This window comes from Vanessa tameamea, chromosome 11, assembly GCF_037043105.1.
Source record: "Vanessa tameamea isolate UH-Manoa-2023 chromosome 11, ilVanTame1 primary haplotype, whole genome shotgun sequence".
NCBI lineage: Eukaryota > Metazoa > Arthropoda > Insecta > Lepidoptera > Nymphalidae > Vanessa > Vanessa tameamea.
The window spans coordinates 1420454-1434862 of record NC_087319.1 but is presented as its reverse complement, the minus strand read 5'-3'; positions in this window follow the sequence as shown (position 1 = coordinate 1434862).

Below are 14409 nucleotides of genomic sequence, written 5' to 3'. Positions count from 1 at the left end.
TATGTAAATAAATTATTCTCAGCTGTAAGAAGTCCACTCCTGGACAAAAGGCTCCTCGAGGATCTCCACAACGACCGGTCTTGCGCTACTCGCATCCAATCTACCGTCAGGTGACCTACCCACACTTCGTTTTCCAGTTCGCGCTCGCCACTCGAGAACTTTTCAACACCAAGCCCTCTCCATTGTCCTTTGCGCAAAATTTAAGCGCTTAAGTAATTAATAATAATTAAATTTTTCAAACATAATTTAGAATTATTAAACTAACATAAAAATAATTCGTCAAAACTTGATGCGTCAGCAAAGTTACTCTACATCCGAACGTGTCGCTTCCTAGAATTTATTCGCTAAGTTTACCGCAAGTCTAACTTAATTCGAAGCTTAAATTTTAAATGTAAAAATATCTACTGAATCAGTATTCATATTTCAAACGAACCAATAATATTTCAAATGTTACTCTTTTCATTCGCGTCGAGCTCTTTGCTTAATCGAGTAAAAATAGATTTAAAAGAACCTTTAAGAATATCAATGATCCGGAAATAGTTTTGAGTTTTACTAGCAACGATTTCAAAATAAATATGACGTCATTAAAATTAATTTCATATAAACAAAAAAGTTACTACGTCAGAGTTTTATTACGTTAACGTTACACTTCAATTTGATCTTAAAGAAGGTTTCACAAGTAAGTCATTTAAAACATTTGTTTTTATGTTAATTCGTGACCTGAACTTTACTGACATCGATTTTAATAATTTTCCGATGTGTCGCTTATAAGACCTCAAATTAGTGTTCTGATAGACATTTGTAGTTTTTAAAGATGAGCTTGTGTTATTCCAGTTGAGTGAAAACATCCCCAGATTTTGTTTTCCGGTTTGAAGGATGAGTGAGCTAATTCCCAAGGCTAGTGACTCGTATGCGATGTAAGGAATGACTAATATTCCATGCTATGCCAATAGGTGACAACTTATAAGTAGACCATAAGTTGGTCTATCTACCTATTTTAAGTAAAAAAAAAATGAGTTTTGAAAAGTTCATATTAAAAAATATGTTACCATGAGGTAACGAAATGTATATTATATATGCATAATTTGAGCTTTCCATTTTAACTTTGTATATATTCTAGAAACTTCTGTAATTTTCCATGCAAGTGTTTCTATGTTTGTGCGTGTATAACTTTGCAAATATTCAGTATGAAGTTGTAACTTTGTCGCATTGCTTAACTAGAACTTCGTTCATCTCAATTTATCACACGAACTCACAAAATTAAAATTTACGAAATTTAAATTTATTTACCCGAGCAATCATCTCAAAATCATTTTCCTGTCGATTAGTTTACAAAAACTCAGGCTATCTGAAAAGGCACGAATCAGGTTAAATAGGTCACAGACACATGAGTTTTCCACGATGCTTTCCTTCAAGCAAGAGAATTAAACACATAAAATTATATGAACATTCAAGCCCTGGTTTGAATCTGCAGTCTTTGGTTATGGTTCACCTTTTATTTTCTCGGTAAATTTCAAAACTGGAGTGAAATTCAACAATACCTAATGTTTAATGGATACTAAGCCATGATAATCCAGGATGGACAATTGTTTTTGCTTTCATGATTTTGGCATTGGAACGTTAACATTCCAAAAATAAATGTTCGAAGAGAAGATTAGGATCAAATTCAATATCCCACGTGTGGCAGATTTTCATCCAACACCAGCAAATTTCCTGTGAGCTTACTAGCGAGTACGTGATATATAAGCACAATATAATCAAATAGTACTTATATGAGATTGAACCCATAACCTTCGGAACCACTGGAACACCTCGGCTTGTTTTTATCATCCCGTATAAAAGTATCGGTTGACGTATAAAATCTCAATTTATTTATTACATAAAAAAATGTTGTGGGTCCAATTTACTCGCCTTGATTTTTAGATGGTTATAGGGTGCAATTTGTAAATGAATATATGGGCTGTTAAAATATCCGCTGTGAACGCAATCAATGCAAATACCTGACAATATTGCTCGCCGACACATAATCGCCTAATATTACCCGCTCGCAATTGGCAGCGCCCTAAGTTATCTCACAGTCAGCATATTGCTAATTGTAATCAATTAGACATTAATATATTTACATGTTATCAAAGATACACCAGGAGGTCATTCAACTTTGCCTGATTTCGATTTGTAATTCAGTATTAAACTTGAGCATTATTGGAAATATATAGCAATGGAAATATAAGCATTTATGATATAACAATATATATTTTTTTTATAAATCTGTAATAGGCTATTTCACAATGCGAAAAATAAAGTGTCAATTATTGTAATTAGTATATATTATGAGTTTAAAAATGGTTATTTATTTATATGAAAGTTGAAAATAATAATTAATTTATTCAAAAATCCATAAATAAAAATGCATTTTTATTAACGTTTGGTACGTGGCACAAAACGCTCCTGGTTGGTCAGGTTTATGATGACGTCACTTGCTTGTTAACCTCGTTTGCCTACTGTATGTGGATTATATGTGCCACAGATTACAATACAGGCAAGTGACGTCACTGACCCCATTGCAGCGCCAAATTGTCAAAGTAGCGTTTTCGCGCACTGTTTAAATATTGAATTTTTAATTCGATATTTTTCAGAAAATATGTACTAGAATGAAAAAAAAACAACTTTTACTGGGTTCCTTAACCTCTAGTAAATAATATAAAATGGATTTTCAAAATCAGTCAAATAGCTTACTTACGGTGGTGCCGTTAAACCTTCTTTCGAAGTATTGAATTAAATGTAAAACTACCATCGGTTCGGAAAGAAGATTCTAACAAGAAGAATCGTCATAAAACAAAGTAGTTACTCTATTCCATATTTTTAATTACAGAGTATACGTCAATAAAGTACAATTAAATTTATATTTATCCTGCCTGGAATTTAATAAATAGCAAGTCGATGCTTTTTTATCCTTAATATAATCCTTAATAGGCATCCTTAGGAGCTCGATAAATATGCCATCACACTGCTAAATTGCGCGTTGGTGTGTGGTACAAATGTAGCAGATTTCATCTGATATATGCAGGTTTCCTCACGATGTTATCTTTAATACAATCATGATATGAAATATAAAAAAAAATACAAAGTCTTACTTAATAAAAAAAAAAATACTTTTGGAAAGTAGGCTTTATCGACTGAACTTTAAGCCTCATTTCCTACTGACGAGATGTAAACTCAGTGATGTTTGCTCGTATTTGAATCTCTGGCTAAGATTCTCAGATTCCAGATTCTAAGCCAAAACAATAATGTTTACGATGAAGTTGCATCGAAATATTCGTATTTAAAACAAAAACACATACGATACAAACAATCTCATAGTTCAACGAGCTTGTAATTTTATTTTTATTAATAATTATTATCTTGGAAAAACCAGCGACGTTAATGTAATGTTGTTTTTGCGGATATTTTTATACGTTGATTTTTTTACAGATTTGTTTAATAATATGTTATGAAAAAGATGAAATAAAAAACAAGAATGGTTATTCCATTAAGATAAGTTGTTACTTTTTATATAATTTCTAGATTAACTAAAATATCCAAAAAAACAACTCACAAATTATATTACAGCTATATTTTTTTTTAGTAATGCTTTAAATATATGAAAATATAATACACGGATGTCGCGCTGTGCTTCGTCTATAAAGGTATATTAAACTTCACGTCGTACGGTCGTAGAAATAAGGTACGTCGGAACGTATTTAACGTACGTCTTTAACATATTTTTTTCTTTAAAGACCATGTAATACTTTAATTATAATTCCTAGACCGTATACATAGGAATAACGCGAATATTCGCGATATAATTTGCAAGATTAATTTGCTTTTGTGCTGACAGATGATGCGTCGTTAGCATTATGACATCACAAACATTGAGGCGAGTATATCGACATACGATGCCGTGCAGCGATCCATCAATAGTCGTTTTTTTTAACAGGCACTCATAAGGGATGCGCTGTGCTCGCGTCAAACAGCTAGACGTGTTGGAGCGATCGCACACACGAACAGAAACACGAAACAAGGTGACAACGGCTCATGGAGGGAAGATAATTCATTGGTTTTTATACGTAGTAGATGCGCTGTTCGTGTGCGCCAATCAAATTGATGCGTACTAACATACGACGTACTTGTTTTAAATTTATTTTATTAGTATTTTTAATATACGTAGATGTGTTTGTTCATACTTTTGGTGTGTTGTCTTATTCAGTGATCAAATATAACTTGGTAGTTCGATAATCCTGCATGTTTTCATTTCCGTGCGGCATCACAATGAAAATTTCAGGTTTACAATTTTTGTTTGTCTTGCGTCCGGTCATTATGTTCATGATTTTTATTTTATGGATTTTAAGGTTGTAGTCCAAAATATCCTTCCAGATGTTTGCCTTTGCTATTTTTGAAATGTTAAACTCTTTATGTAGGTTTGCGTTTATGAATAAAGGTTTAAAGCGCTTACGAAAATTCATCCCTAAATGAGGTATAATTTGGAATGATGGTACATTTATGTGTGGAAATTCGTTTTAATTGTTCGTTAATTCGTTAAAATTTTGAATCATGGATGTTTACGCTGCTATTTAAAAATAAAAGATCAACGTTCCATTATTTCCCCATGGCATATCCCATCGAGTAAACGGCTATTATTAAACAAATAAAAAAAAATCTAAAATTTAATTTAAATCAACAACAAATATCTAATTACGTCCATTAAAGTGACCCTTTTCGTGGTTAAATTTTAATCCTAAAACCGGTGCTCTTTTACATACCCGGTTTATCCGTATAACCGAACTCATCCGTTAGGCTTTGACCATTAGCATGTAATACTCAGCTTTATTCGGAAACTTTATCGTATTGTACGCGACGAGCTGTTCCAGACTAAATTCGTAACTCAATGAGGTCACGGTTAAACTGAGCACAATACAAGCAAAGCTAACCTTTACTTTGTTACTGTTTGCATTTAACAAATTCTATTATATTACAACTGTTTTACCTTTTAAAAGCGTATTTATTTAGGTATAAAACTTTATCGTTATGATTCTTCATCGTATATACGGAGAACGAAATAGTGCATTTATAATGGGAATTATACGTATACTTATAAAATAATATGTCCTGATATGTATAAGTCGAGATGGCCCAGTGGTTAGAACGCGTGCATCTTAACCGATGATTTCGGGTTCAAACCCAGGCAAGTACCACTGAAATTTCACGTGTTTAATTTATGTTCATAATTCATCTCGTGCTTGGCGGTGAAGGAAAATATCGTGAGGAAACCTGCATGTGTCTAATTTTAACGAAATTCTGCCACATGTGTATTTCATCAACCCGCATTGGAGCAGCGTGGGTGAATATGCTTCAAAACCTTCTCCTCAAAGGGAGAGGAGGCCTTAGCCTAGCAGTGGGAAATTAACAGACTGCTAATGTAATGTAAAATGTCCTGATTGTCAGAGTCATCATCGCCGAGCGTAAACGATTAAGGTTAGGGCCATGAAATTTGGTGAGTAGGATCCTTTTATTGAGTAAACACCCACTAAGGAAGGAATTTTGGAAATTCTACCCCTTAGGGGTGAAATAGTGGTCGAATGTTTGTATGGAAGTCCGTTATTTTTTAAGAAACATGAAACTTTTATCTTTGGGATACTTACTGATTAAAAATTATGATTCTACCTCTAAGGGGGCGAAATAAGGGTTGAAAGATTATTTGGAAGTCCGTCATCTTTTAAGTTAGAAACATGAAACCGTTTTTTTGGGCTTCTGTTTAAAAATGAGTAGATAAGTATTTAAGTGTTTCTGGATATTCTAACCTAAGGAGTCAAACACACACCAGTGTGATATACAAAGAGGTCTTAAATTAACGTAATATTTTAAGTTCATCTTTACATATATTCAACTTCTATGCGAGCAAAGCCGCCGGCAACAGCTAGTATATACATATATGTATTTATTTATAAACAGTTTTAATATAATTTAAGATTAAAAGACCTTCATATTAATGCCTCTTACGAGTGCATTCGTGATAGGTTTTTTTATTACCGAGGAAGTCCAAGTTCCATTATTGCAAATGTAATATTATGTTCTGTTAAGATTGAGACAAAAACAATACATGACTGGCTTTACTAATAAACGAAATGTACCAGGCGAATAGTTTTCTCTCTCTGTCTTTTGGTATTTGTCATTAGAGAGAAAAAGACAAATAATACTATGAACTTGATATCTGGATTAATACTTCATTCATTCTTTGAAGTTTATCAACGCAGATGTAAATTTGCGGTGGTAGTCACTTTCTGTAAGGCCTCGTGGTCACTATAAAAAGAAAATCGCTGTTAGAGCTATATACATGAATTATATATTAAACTAGCAGCCATCTTGTCTGTGTACCATAATAAGTGTCATGATCTTCATGACACTTCACGTAGCGTCTTCTAGACCATTATCCTCCATGAAAATATACATAATATTTGCTAACTTGTATAGTATTTTCACAGATCTATTCTTATTTTATAAATGCGAAAGTAACTCTGTCTGTCTGTTTGTCTGTTACGGTCAAGCTGAACTGAACCAAATTTGGTAGTAACCAAATATGGTAAACGCGAACCTCCGGCGAACACGAAGCTGCAGGCGACAATTTAGTCTTATATATAAATATAAGATGATTCTTTTACGTTCAAATTTCCATTTCTTGTTGAATTGATACAATATTCAATTCTCATTGACACTTAATGATGTTGGGCTCATCCCGATTGACCCAAAGCTTATGTGGGTAGCAAATGTAGGTAGCGTTGCGATTTACCTCACATAACATTACTCAAAGGCCTTATCAGCTGTCTTGATCTGGAATCTCGAGGCTTATGGTCCAGTGCATGTTATAATTGTGTGGTTGTAAAATAAATCTACCAAAACGATAACATTGTGGTACATCGTACAACCAAAGTTCAAAGGGTCATGTGCTTATTGCAACTTTTAATTTACAAAAAGAGATTTTGGAAATTCGAATATTTTTGGCGTTTCTTCTGAGTTCGGGGTATTTTCTTTTGAGACCAGGTTTTTTACTTATCGAGTAAATGTTATGATTCCATATTGAATAAAGGACGAAAGTAAAATTTATTTAGGACACGGCATAATTATATGAAATATTAAAAAAAAAACCGATAAAAAAAGTACCTTAATACTATTTAAACCACAAAAAAAAAAACAACAAAAAAAAGAAAGAAAGAATAATAAAAAAACAAGAAGATAGGCAATGAATCGTGCTCTAAATTGGTGTAACATTCAGCTTCCAAGTTGGGTTCCGAAACCCAACGCTGATTTTCAATGGTACCCTATATAGCCATAACGGGCTGTGACAATCTGTCTATGTTAATATTTAAAATAAATACTTAAACATAAAAAAATATATAATAGGCATTAAAATTACCTATTTCATGATTGAGCGTTTAAATTTATAATAAAATGAAATAAATACATTGTTTATTTTATACTGACTGTCCGAAAACATAGGAACTAAATTTTCTGGTCTTATTTGCCTGTATTTGTCGTGGTTTACCTTTGTCTAAACACTGTATTTTCCTTGAATTATAAATCCACTTGACATAAGTAGAAGAGACGTGTAATTATGGATAAAAAACGTTTCACGTTGAAACGGAAGTAAAACTCCAACACTAACCGTTGCATACAAAATCGAACTCAAATTTTTATACTTTTTCTTTTTAATACAATCCGTAATAGTGAAATTTGAGTACATAATATATTATTTTAATTGAATATGCTATTACAGGAAGTTTTAGTTTAAGTATAAATTATTTAAAAGATAGAACGAGTTTGTTTAAAAACAAGAAAATAAGAACAGTATATGTGTGAGTTACATGTCTTATTAAATTATACATACGACAATGTATCTTAATATAACGTGATAAGTGTCAGAATTGCGAAAAACGTTACCGTTAATTCGTTGTAAAATTGTATTACGTACACGGAATATTTTATCGTAGGAAGGACAAACACCTCTCAGTAATTCATACGTCAATTGGATTTTTTTACAGAGCTTAACTTTTTTTTTTAATGTAGATATTGTATATATTTATTCGTTCACTTGGAAATTCCAAATGTTGAGATTATTGGAAGAAAAAAGTGTCACAAGCATCATATAACGATATGTTGACATAAAGAAACGCGTATGTTTTTTTTATATAACATATAATCTTCGATTTGTGTGACCTATTTTTATTGGTTAAAAATATTTCGCTTAGTCTAACTTTGATATGCAAGTCGTGGTTTCCGGTAATTAAAGGAGCACATGCTTTAATGCTTCAGCAATTTCACGCAAACAGATAAATACAGAAAAACAAAAAAAAAATAGACCTCCATACCTTATAATAATTTATATTTCAACAGATATCGAAGTCGTTTAAATATTTGGATTTCCTTTCGAGAAATTTGTTCGTATTGCGTCTGACCTCTCCCCGGTCGTTTTGGATTGCTATCGATGAGATTGATACGACTACAAACTATATATTGTATATATAGTATATACACACACAATTTTACACTGTAATATCTCTTGCCCAGTTGTGATGATTGCACAGGATAATGACTAAGGTGAAAGTAGCTCTGCCTAAAAAAAATGTTTTTGAAAAATATTAAATAGATAAATACTACATAAATATATAATTTAAATGGTAAAATCTATTTGGCAACATTATTGGCAATTTCGTTTTTCCAAATGTAAAACAGTGAAATATGACGATATGTTTGTACTTCATTGTATGTAAATGAGACAAATTCTCTAGGTATTTTTAGAGAAATCGACAAACAACAGTCTACAAACAAACGGTACGGTTTAACAAAATCGTTTACGTTTTTATTCTAGCATTTAGACTAAACCAAGACAATAATAGTCAGTATAGTCTAACGATTTACATATAAAATTAATACATAGGGCGTTCTGCAAATTTGTCTCAGTAGGTACCAATCTCTTATCATATCGAGGGTTCATGGGCTATTTGTATTAAGCGACATCTTGGCCGATATTGAGTTATATACATATTCGGAATCGCCAGATTTTTCTGCGTCGCCTGAGTTCGGTTTCGTGGCGATCTGAGGACTTGTTTGTCGCTTGAAACATCAGTAAATTTAAGTACAGTTGGAATCTGATAGGATTGATCCGACACAATTTTAGAAAAGATGAACTTCATACAGATATATTATTTTGTGATTTTGACTTAAGCGATTATTCCTGACGTAAATTAGGTAAAATTGGGCGTTTGAATCGTTATGCCCGCATCTGCAATCCACTCTTGATGTCGCTTAATACAATTTGGCTGCACCTGAAATCCATAATTAATGTCGCTTAAAACGTTTTGGCTGCACCTGAAATCAATACTTAATGTCGCTAAAAACATTTAGCCTGCACCTCGAATTAATATCCTTATGTCGGTAAAAACATTTTGATATTCAATCCAAATTCTTTTTATTTGGTGATTAAACTCTTTTATAGCAACTATACTAAATAAATATATAGAAACCTGCGATCAACGAAGCACTGTTAAAACGCTGATTTTGTATTCAGACTCGTGTCCTGGTCAAAATAAAAATAAATTAGTACTCGCAGCAATTCATAATGCACTGATTGTTTCGAAAAGTTTGGAAACAATTCAAATGAATTATTTGTTTCCCGGTCATACAGAAATGACCGTAGATAGCATACATTCTACAATTTAAAATTGTGTTCGATACAATATTGTGTGTGAACACAATAGTGTGGGCTCCATCACAGTGATTGACTATATGCCAGATAGCTAGAAGAGATCCAATGCCTTACAATGTGGAAGCACTTACCCATGATGACTTCAAAAATTATGAGGAAATTGCAGATAAATATTTTAAAGGTAATCTTGGTGGTAAAATAAGTAAGATACGAGTGGCTACTTTTAAAAAATCTATCCCAAATATTATGATGGTGAAATACAGCATGAAAGATGATGCGCAAGAAGAATCAATACCCATTTTTGCCAAACCAAAATTATTTAATGCCAAATATAAATCATCAATACCAATAACCAAAAAAAAAAATACAATGATCTCAAGAAATTATGTGACAAAAGTGTAATTCCTAAAATATTTCATTCTGAATATATGAATTTGCAATACAGTAATGGAAAAGATGTAAAGATGTATGCAATACAGTATTGGTTGACACTGATATTGAAGATGAAACAGAGGAATAAGCAAAGAAACTTATCCATTGAAAGTAGCTACTTCATTTACCTGATTGTTATTTAAAAAGAAAGAATAAAGAGGAAAAGGAGAAGTGTATTAAAAACAGTTTATTTTTACGTTTTTTTAGTATAGAAAATTATTTATTTTTGTTTTCTTAATTAGAGTTTATGGTTTTCTTACCTAATGGTTATAATATTTAGAAGCCTGTATTTGTGTTTAGAATCAAGTGCGAGTTGAAATAATGTTTAATAGTTAAAATTGTTATTTCTTCGATCATTATTATATTAAAACAACTTGTTTGATTTATTTGCACGTTCGTTTTATTTAACTATTTTACTGTAATTTCAAACAATTCACTTTTAGTGTAAAGTGCTAAATAAACCATTTATGTCTGCATCTACTTTATGCTATTTCAGGTGATTAAGCTGATTAGCCTGATTCTATTTTTATATCAATGGATTGTTAACACATTTGCCTTACTCTAAAATAACACCTGAATGTCGCTTAAATCCTTTTTCCTGAACCTAAAATTTACAGTTTATGAGTGTCTAAATAAAAGTGATTCGAGGTAATTTTGTATCAAGCGACCTTAGAGACTAAATCACGCGGATTTCTGGAAGGAAACCAATATAGGCGACGTGTTTGGAAAAAAAATTAAGCTTTATTTTTTATGATTTTTTTTTCGAAAAATGAAACTTTAAAGCACTCTCCTGTAAAGTTATCAAAATATCGCTTAATACAAATAGCCCGTAAACCCTCGATATCTTCTCCTGACAAGTAAAACTTATTATTATTGTGTTCCAGTTCGAAGGGCTCGTGAGACAATGTAACAACCCTAACCTTGTGCGTCACAAGGGACACAACTTCTTAGTTCCCAAGGTCAGTTGCATATAGGTGATCTAAGGAATGGTTATTTTGTCTTTCTATGTGTAAAATAAATTTATAAATCAACACCTGTGTATATGTGAACGTAAAAAAAACAACCCGTAAATATTATTGTTATATACGGCTAAGTTAAAGCCTAGACCAGAAGGTTTGGAGCTAATCCACCATTATTATGATATTATATAGAAGTAATGTATTTTATTTAATTAGTGATTATAGTTTTTTATATAGGCCTTATATTGTTGGCATAGAGCCGAGATGGCCCAGTGGTTAGAACGCGTGTATCTTAACCGATGATTTCGGGTTCAAACCCAGGCAAGTACCACTGAATTTTCATGTGCTTAATTTGTGTTTATAATTCATCTCGTGCTCGGCGGTGAAGGAAAACATCGTGAGGAAACCTGCATGTGTCTCATTTCAACGAAATTCTGCCACATGTATGGTGTATTCCACCAACCCGCATTGGAGCAGCGTGGGTGAATATGCTCCAAACCTTCTCCTCAAAGGGAGAGGAGGACTTAGCCCAGCAGCGGGAAATTTACAGGCTGTTAATGTAAAAAATGAAATAATTGTTGGCACTGATTCCTGTACCGATAATGTGCGTGGTAATTATTGGTGCATTTTAGAAAACAATTTGATTTCACTAAAAATATTTAACAAGAGTAAATTTTGATTAACTACAGTCGAATTATACTTGTAGAAAAAACCTCAGCTTAATAATAAGTTTGACAAATTATACGATAAAAGTTTTTTTATTTTATATTCATAAGATAAACGATATTATTTTAATACGTAATACATTTACATAAATACTGAGGTAAACCAAATAATAATGAGGTAAAAAATCAGTCGCCATAGTGACGGCGATCATATGAATTTCTTTAAAGTAAATCTTTTAATTAAACTCATTTACATTTAATTAAATATACAATTTTATTGAATACTAGCGGCCCGGTACGTGCTTCGCTACGTATAAAATGATATAATACAAAAATGAGTTAGAACATCGATTCATTTCTTAAAATAATATATTTACTTAAATGCTCTAGCTATTTAAAAAAATAATTCAAAACATTTTGATAAACAATAATTTTTGGTTTTTCCATTTTGAGAACTAAGATTCTGGAACAGGCAACATAAAGTTGGCCGTGTGAAAAACATGATTCTTCCAAATTTACACCACAAACGTGAAGTGTTTGCCCTTGGGCCTTGTTGATAGACATCGCATATGATAAACGAACAGGATATTGTAATCGTTTGAACTCGAATGACATATCAGTTTCAATCATAGGGATACGCGGTATCAAACAAACTTCACCTTTAGATTTACCAGTTAAGATCGTAGCTTCGATCAAATTCGACAATAACTTTTTCACTACCAATCTGGTGCCATTACACAGTTTTGGTGGATTAATATTTCGCAATAATATAATTAAAGAACCAACTTTCAGATTTAAGCAGTGCTGTGGCGTACCAGCCGGTTCCAATGAATTTAAAAATTCAACTGGAAAGTTCAATGCTTCATCTTGATTCATAGCACTGTCAATTGATTTATATGTCGTGAATACACCTGGCAGTTTCCCTTGAATTTGAAAATTAATAGCATTGATATGAATGTACTTTGGTGCTAAAATGGCGCGTTCTCTCAACCAATCATGATTTATATAATTCTGAAGAATATTCGGAACAACACATTCAATCAATTCATCTATCGATTGCACAATAGTACAAAAATTATTCGGTATAGCGATCAATCCATTGGTCCTGTCGATTTGTATTTTGCCATCACCAATTTCTAACAATTGTTTTGAAAACTCATGGGCAGCTGGATCATTTTATAGGTTAATACGCATATTAATGTTCAGTGTAAATTTTTGTACATATCTCCAAAGAACTGATGACGTCAACCAGGCATTTATTTCATCAGCAGGAGTTGATCGAGGAATGACAGGCAATGTTTGAGGAAAATCCCCTGACAGTAATATCAAAGCGCCACCAAAAAGCTGTTGATTACCACGTAAATCTTACATTGTTCGATTAAATGCTTCTAGTGATTTTTTATTAGCCATTGTACACTCATCCCATAAAATAATTGACGTTAATCGCAGAACTTTAGGCATAGCAGAATTTCTCGAAATATTGCAAATTGAAGTTTCAATCATCTGTACATTCAATGGCAATTTTAATGAGTGTGCGGTTCGACCACCTTCTAATAATGTAGCAGCAATTCCCCAAGATGCAAGTGCCAATGCAATTTTCTGTTCCGATCGAATAGTTGCTAAAATCAATGATATAACGAACGTTTTGCCTGTACCACCAGGTGCATCCCAGAAATATAATCCACCTGAATTATTGGAAACGGCTTGCATGATTGTGTCATATACATGTTTTTGCTGAATATTCAATTTGGTAATATTTATTTATTCTAACTGATTTTTGTATTATTTCTAATGACAGCTCAGTCATTTTTAAAATAAGAAATTGTGTTACATGCCAGTATTTAATGCTATGCCATGGGTTATTTGGAAATAATAAATTGAATTAAGACGTATTACCTATTGAAACTGGTGGATGAGTGTACTCGTTTTTAATTGATACTTACTTTTAATTTGACAGACAATTCCCCGTCTAAAAAATCTCCATTAACAAAATGACCCGCCATTTATTGAAATCATTTGTTACAAAAAATGTGATAAATGAAGAACCACTCGACCGATTTTGTGCAAACTTCACATAAACCATCTACTAAATATTCCGAGCAATGTTTGTCCCTGAAAATTTGGTTTGGATAGATGAGCCCGTTCTTGAGTTATAAAGTGACAACGAAAAATGCCACTTATTTTTATATATAAGATTAAATGAATACGACAATATTTTTTATTACATACCGGCAGTATTAATATGTGCCAGTTTCATGGCTTAAAAAAATTAGGCCATTTAACCAAGTACACTAATCAGATGGAAGGAGGACAAGGAGTCCCCTGACTGCAGATATGTTAACCCTCGTCACCATAACCTGACAGCCATTGTTAGTGGAAATCGTTGCCGAGTAAAGTTAGCGCTGTTGGACGATGATTGAATTCTTCTGCGAGTCTTCATATAGTGTTCTCCCTATGTTATCAATATGCTCTCATAATGGCTGTTATTTGGGGGTAACGCTACACGCATTGATACTGTTTTTATTTTACAAAAAAAGAGCTGTCCGCTGTTGTAGATAGCTATAATCTTGAAACGCGAAACTATAATATAAATATGTTATAGTTTCGTATAATATAG